The sequence below is a fragment of the Rhinopithecus bieti genome, unplaced genomic scaffold (genome assembly GCF_001698545.2).
Source record: "Rhinopithecus bieti isolate Rb0 unplaced genomic scaffold, ASM169854v2 scaffold_63861, whole genome shotgun sequence".
In the NCBI taxonomy this organism is placed as follows: domain Eukaryota; kingdom Metazoa; phylum Chordata; class Mammalia; order Primates; family Cercopithecidae; genus Rhinopithecus; species Rhinopithecus bieti.
This window is the reverse complement of record NW_016824162.1, coordinates 177977-185567: the sequence shown is the minus strand read 5'-3', so window position 1 is coordinate 185567 and position 7591 is coordinate 177977. Positions and strand designations below refer to the sequence as shown.

The window sequence follows — 7591 nt, the reverse complement described above, 5'->3', positions numbered from 1 at the left end:
TGCACATGTGCCCTAGAGCTTAAAGTATAGTAAAAAAAATTTAAAAAAAAAAAGAATTAAGTATATGAGAAAAATCTTTGGAACCTTAAGCTAGACAAATATTTTAGAGCATTAAGCACAAACCATAAAAAGAAAAAACTAATAAATCAGACATTAACAAAAATTTAAGTTATGCTTTTAAAAGACATTGTTAATAAAATAAAGAGACAAGCCACAGATTGGAAGAAAATGCTTTTTTTTAAAAAAAAAATTGTATTCCTAATGTACAAAGCACATTCAAAATCTAATAATAAGAGACAAACAATCCAATTTAAAAACAGGCAAAAGACCTGGACATGTCACAAAAGAATGTATATGAATGGCAAGTAAGCCCATGGAAAGATTCCCAACGTCATTAGATTGTTCACAATATTGAATTTTAGAAATTTTTGAAAATACTTCATCATAAGATATCTGTGGCAAAGCTCGTGTGTGTTACATAAATATTTTCATTGTCTCTCTCCATGCCATTATAAATTAGTGTAAAGATTCTTCTATATGTTAAAGGTCATTTTTGTAATAGAAATTGCCTTGCTGATATCATATTCTACTTTGTGTAGATCTGGATCATTAGATGTTGAGAATCTTTCCATGAGCTTACTTGCCATTCATATATACTCTTACATTAGATTCATTTGGGAAATACAAATTAAAACACAACAATCTACTGGTTTGGCTAAAATGAAAACTATTTTCAATATTGATTGCTGGCAAGAATAAGACAGAGTATTTGCTAGCACAATAGGGTGACTATATTAAAAAATAATTTAATTGTACATTTAAAAATAGCTAAAAGAACATAACCGGATTTTTGTAACACAAAGATAAATGCTTGAAGTGATGGATATGCCATTTACCCTGATGTGATTATTATACATTGCATGCCTGTATCAAAATATCTCACATTACCCATAAATATAAACACCCACTATGTACATACAAAAATTAAGAATTAACAACAACCAAAAAACCACACCAAGAGAAGGAACTCATATTTTGTTTTTCAGTAGTCAAACTAGGACAGACAGTTTGGAAAACAATTTGGCAGTTTCTTATAAAGTTACACATGCAGTTAATATGTGACCCACCAATCTTTATTCCAGGTATTTGAAAACACGTTCTAGAAATGAAAACACATGTCTACACAAAACCCTGTATATGAATGTTTATTTTAACTTTATTCATAATAGTCCCAAACTGGAAACAACCCAAACAATTATCAAGTGGTGAATGTATAAACAATTTGAGTTACAACCAGCAGTGTGCTCAGTAATAAAAATAAAGGAACTACTGATACATGCATCAACAAGAATACATTTTAAAACCATCAAGCTAATGGAAGACACGAAACACTACATATTCTATGATTCAAACTGTATTATCATATGTACATGACATTCTGGAAAGGCACAATTATAGGGACAAATATCAAGTCAGTGGTTTCTAGGAGCTGGGATAGGAGAGGAGGACTGATGGCAAAAAGGGCATGAGGAGTTTTTAGGTATGATTAAAATATTCTGTAAATTGATTATGAGAGTAGTTACATGATGAAAACTTCATTTAGAAGCTATTTTAAAATACATTTTATTTTTCAGAGCGATTTTAAATTTACAGCAAAATTGTAAAGATAATACAGAGACTTCCCACATACTCTGCCTGCAATTCTTCCTGTTAACATCCTTCATGAGTCATTTCATTTGTTACAATTAGTGAACTAACACTGATAAATAAGATCTATACTTCTTTCACATTTACTTAGTTTTTATGTAATGTCTTTTTTTCTGTTCTGGAATTCCATAAAGGGTATCACATTACATTCAGTTGTCATACCTTCTTAGGCTTCTCTTGGCCTTCATTCTTTAAAACAAGTTGAAATTTCATTTTAAGTTTTAAAACTTTTGAAAATGACTTGTTTTAATAGATAGCATGAGCTTTCAGAAAATTATAACAATGAAAGTAATTAAAATATGATGTTTTAAAATCATGGCATCATAACAATTTAAAAAAACAACTTCACTTTGAATGAGCTGATTTTGTATATTCATTTAAAATAATTATCTGCTTGACAACATGCTACTCACAACCACTTATTTTAAAATATCAGCAAATGCACATTGGTATTGAAATGTAGAAGTTTTTGAAAACACTTTGGCATATCTGTGGCACAGCTCATATGTATGTTGCATAAACGTTTTCATTGTCTCTCTTCATGCCATTATGAATTGTTGTGAAGATTCTTCTATATCTTAAAGGTCATTTTTATAATAGGAGCTACCTTGTTTACATCATATCATACTTTGTGTACTTCTGGATTCAGTTTCTTCACTGCAGCACTTTGCTTTCAGGCCACGAAATGAATGAATTCATGAGTGATACTATTTCTATAACCTTATTCTACGATCCTTATTTATGCCTAGTAAAATCGACCACTAATATTGGCTGACAGTTTTTTTAATGAAATATTGCTTTTATCTTCAAAAATAATATTGAGAATATGTCTCTTTTTAGTCATCTTTATGACTCACAAGAAGTTCTTAATTTACTGTGTATTTCAAAAGAATCCAGTAAATATCATAAACCTGATATATGTCAAAACATCAGCACTACTGCACAATAAAATTCCTAGAATTTGTTTGTTCTAATACTTATTACTTCATATTTTCAGCAATATTTTCTGTTTTCTACATGTATTTGCTGACAAAGATAAGCTTTTGGCTTATCGTATTATAATCGTCATTTATCATTTTAACTATCTTTTTCACTGCAGTGCTAAGAATAAACATTAAACCTGAATATGTGGCATTCTGTCTTTTACTATTAAATAAAAACCTTAAATGAGACTTCTAAATCATTATCAGAGCTAAGTGAAATTTTCAAACTACTCATTGAATTAACTTTGAATTAAACTTTGCTGAAAACAAATAGAAAAGATTTATCTTCATTCTGGATGCCTAGTTTTAAAGTGTCTTATAAAATGTGATGAATAATACCTTGACATCACTTAGGGAAAAACTATTCAGGGTGTATTTCATTGTTAATGTGCTTGATGAAAATTTGTCCTGGCAAGAGCAGTCTTGTCATTTTGTAACTGTTTGTGTTCTTTATTAGTATTCTCTTCAATATTAATTTTCTTTTCAGGAGTGTCTATAAGTCACTTGTCCATTTGTGACAGTTAATAGAGTTAAAAGCAGATTTTAAAATCCACGAATCCATCCAATGGAGCATATCTAAACTGCACCAGGTTGCAATTCAGACAAAACAAATGGATATGTGTAGAAGCCGAGGGTACTGAGGCATTGTGCTTAGGGAACTGGGGACGAGGCTCTGGAGAATACTTCCTGAGAGAGTTACTGTACAAGAGGTGATGCTTGACTGGTCTTAAAAGAGAAGCAGGAGATAGTATTTAGGTTACAGAGGGAGAAAAAATAAATTTTAATACCTGGAGAGTGTGCCTTGTCAGGAAAGAAGAGATCTGTGCAATGAATTGGAGAAGAAAGTACCTAGTAAAAGATCTATGTCTTAGTCCATTTTGTGATACTGTAACTAAATATCTGAGAGTGACCAATTACTAATAAACATGAATTTATGTCTCATGGTTCTAGAAGCTAGGAAGTCCAAGATCAAGGGGCTAGCATCTTGTGAGGGCCTTCTTGCTGTGTCATTCCACAGTGGAAGGGCAAGAGCCTATGCATGCATGATAGTGAAGGTGCTGAACTTGCCCCTTTATAATGAACCAACTCCTGCAATGAGAGCGTTAATCCACTCATGAAGTGGAACCCTCATGGCCTAATCACCTCTCATCAGGCCCCACCTCCCAACACTGTTGCATTAGGGATTAATTTTCCAACACACGCTTTTTGGGGGACCATGCAAACCACAGCAACCTACCTACTGGGGACTTTCTACCTGAAATTTATAATTCTGCTTTCACACTGACTTCTCTAATGTATTTAGCAGCTAAAGTTCTGAGGGAAACCAGAACTTTCTATTGAGAGGACCAAGAAAGGGGTTCCTATGGGCAAATCTCAGATAAGAGAGCGCTGGAGAAGGGAGTCCTCTAATTCTGTGTACTAAGTGGGGCAGAGCCCAGACTTATTCCTGAACTGTACCTGTGCAAGACAGAGCCAAGGAGTATAGCAGCAACATTAAAAACTAAACCAACATCAAAGAAAGTGAGAAAGAACTTTCAGTCTAAACACAACTAGGTGAATTGTCTGTGAAAACAAATAATTAACATTCTTCAGAGGATATTAACAGGATTCGGTCTAGACACCATAATTTTGAAAACGTTTAGAATACAAAGTAGTATTACTTGGCCAGAAAAAAAAATTATGAAAAGGAACAAAGTAAAAATTTTACATCTAAAAAATACAATATCTGAAATTAAAGAACTATTTTATTAGCAGAATGGAATTTTAAAAAGGAAAATAATTGGTGAGCTTGACAGCAGATCATAGAAGTTACCAATTTGAAGAATGCAGAGAGAAAAGAATTTTAAAATCCCTTTTAAAAGGATTTTTTAAAATCCAAGTCAGCAGCCTTGGGTTGTGCTCCAAAAACCTATGGTATCATATTGGAAGAACTAACATTTATGTCTTTGCAGTCCCAGATGAGAGGAGAAAGAGATTGGTGCAAAAAACTATTTAAAGAAATATGTTTAAAACTTCTGAAAGTTAACGAATTACATAAATTTATAGGTTCGAGAAGCCCAGCTAATCCCTAGTAGGATAAAGTCAAAGAACACCATCTCCAGAACTGAGTAGACTGTGAAATGTTAGATGTTTATATTGCAATCCCCAGAACAACTAAAATAAAATGATATACAACCCCAAATCCAATATGTAAATTAAAAAGAAAAGAAAAAAAAAAAAAAAAAAAAAGTAATTGGCAAAAGGAGTGAAAAAATAAAAAACAGAAAACAATAAATGGTACACTTCCAAACATATCAATAATTACGTTCAATTAAAATAGTCTAAACATGCTAATTAAAATTAGGTTGTCAGATTTGACTGAAAAAATGAGCCCCAACTATATGTTTAATACAAGAGCCAGTTTAAATGTCACATAAGGTTAGAATAACCAGTAAAGAAATGGAAAAGACATACTATACACATAATAAAAAGCAGCTAAATGGGCTATATATATAATACCAGACAAAGTGGACTTCAGAGCAAGGACCTTTATCAGGGATAAAGAGGGATATTACATGATGGCAAAAAGGTTAATTTACAAAGAAGATATAACAATCCTAAATATGCATGCTCTGAACAACATATCTTCAAAATATATAAAGCAAAACCAGATAGAACTGAAAGGAGAAATAGCAAAATCCATAATGATGACTGGTGACTCTTCTTTCAGCAATTGTTACAGCAACTAGATAGAAAATGAATAAGGGCAGAAAAGACCTGAACAATGTGATCAACCGACTTGACCTAATCAATGTAAGTGAATACTGCATCAATAACAGATTAGGCATTCTTATTAAGCACATATGAAACATTTACCAACCTGGGTGATATACTGAGCCACACTTGGCTCTGGCCTCCTACTAGCATTTCTCCACATTGGGAAGAGGGACCTGCCTTCTCTCTGGACCATGCTCTGGGAATCCAGGGCCTAGGTACCCAGAAGCCCACTTCCAGGGGCCTGGACAGGTCTATCACAGGCTCTTCCCCAAAAGTGTGACACCTTCGGGGTAGGGATCACCAAGGGGTGGTCACTTACGGAGGTGGGAACAGATCTGGGAACTGAAGGCTGTGTTGACCCCACAGGTGCACACCAGGCCTGACTATGAGGGCATGGGCTGGGACAAGAGGAGGGTGGCTACAGCCCAGGGTCTGGTTCTCCTGTGTTGCCAATTCCCATGCAGTCTTAGGCTTCTGAGGAATTCTCAAACTCTAAATTGTACTCAGCTTTCAGATAATTGAGGAGATACACTTGACAAGACAGAAGAATGAAACACACCTTATTTAAGAGCTAGCTTGGTTTAAAACTTTAAAACATTTAAATGTATATTATGTGAGCCTCCGTTCATACTCATGCCTAGGCCTGGTGATGTGATTCTAAAATCCTATATAAGTAAGTTCCTGCATAAAGTATGTTAAACACGCTGGTCCCTTAGTTTGTCGGTAGGGATAACTCCTTTGTGCAGTGGCTGGTTGACGGAATTTGCCTCTACCGTGGGGTTATCGAGCGAAGCTGGATCCTGCTGATATTAGCAGTGTCTTGCACTTACTTGCTCTATCCACCTTTAGAAGCAAAACATGATTTAGGTATTTTTAAATATCTTTTTAAAAAATCCTAGTTCTAAAACTAATACATACCCACTATAGTCAATCTTGAATTTTATAAGCGTATATAGAAAAATATATTTAAATAGCCCATAAATTTGCAACCCAGATAATGTGAAAATTCAGGTATTTTCTACTGGGAATTATTTTTATGTGCATATACACATAGATATACATAGCACAAACACATCAACCACTTATTTCCTGATAAAAATTTGTAATGTATCTAGGATCATTGTTTAGATGGGATTTTGCATTCCAATATCTTCACTTGTTCAACATAAGTATTTCCTTATGTCATTATTTGCATTTAAAAACAACCTTTTATATAGCTTCTTAAAATATCATCATTTTAATAAACAATATGTTCTCTATGGTTGGATATTTATTTCTAATTCTTCATTATTATAAATAATGCTGTAATAAAGATTTTGATATAGAGTTTCTACTACATCCTTAATATTAGGATTCAAATTTGAAGATCCTGCTCATCGAATAGCTTGAGACCGGGGAAGAATCATCAGCCTGCTCTCTACAGATTGTGCAAACCTGAAAGACTTTCCTGCTTAGTGTCACTTCATCTGAATGAAGAAAGAGAAATGCACTGATTTCACGCAGATTACTCGAAATGCTGTGTGCCTCTAAAGGGAAGATTCCTCTAGACCAAGACTTTCTGTGGACATCGTGGAGCAGAGCCCTGGGCCCCTCTATACCACTTGAACAGAGCTGGGGAGAGTGACTTCCTGAGTCTATCCATGTTGGATTAAGACCAAGACTTCTTTGCCCGGGCCAAAGTCAGCTGTGTGGTCCAGTCTGTGGTACTGGTCAGTTCTAATAAAGTTACAAAAGAATTTTCTTGCCACACTGCAAGTAACATTCAAATACACACAACAATTCTAAAATTAAATCACCAAGCAGCGGGGAGCAGGGGTTCACACCTGTAATCCCAGCATGCTGGGAGGCCAAGGTGGGCGGATCACCTGAGGTCAGGAGTTTGAGACCAGCTTGGCCAACCTGGTGAAACCCTGCCTCTACTAAAAATACAAAAATTAGCCAGACGAGGTGGTGCGCGCCTGTAGTCCCAGCTAGTTGGGAGTCTGAGGCAGGAGAATTGCTTGAACTCAGGAGGTGGAGGTTGCAGTGAGCCAAGATCGCACCATTGCACTCCAGCCTAGGCCACAGAGCGAGACTCTGTCTGCAAAAAAAAAAAAAAAAAAAAAAAAAAAAAAAAAAAAAAAAAAAAAAAAAAAAAAAAAAAA

General features: G+C 34.6%; 1 long non-coding RNA gene across 1 annotated transcript in view; it reads left to right on the top strand.

Annotated features, from left to right (window-relative positions):
* The window catches only part of LOC108522038 (uncharacterized), a 31225-nt gene extending 24074 nt beyond the window's left edge, over positions 1-7151 (top strand). The window contains exons 4-5 of the long non-coding RNA XR_001883351.1: positions 5401-5483; positions 6799-7151. This is a non-coding gene — a long non-coding RNA (uncharacterized LOC108522038). The remainder of the gene's footprint in view (positions 1-5400; positions 5484-6798) is intronic.
* The last annotated feature ends 440 nt before the right edge of the window (positions 7152-7591 follow it).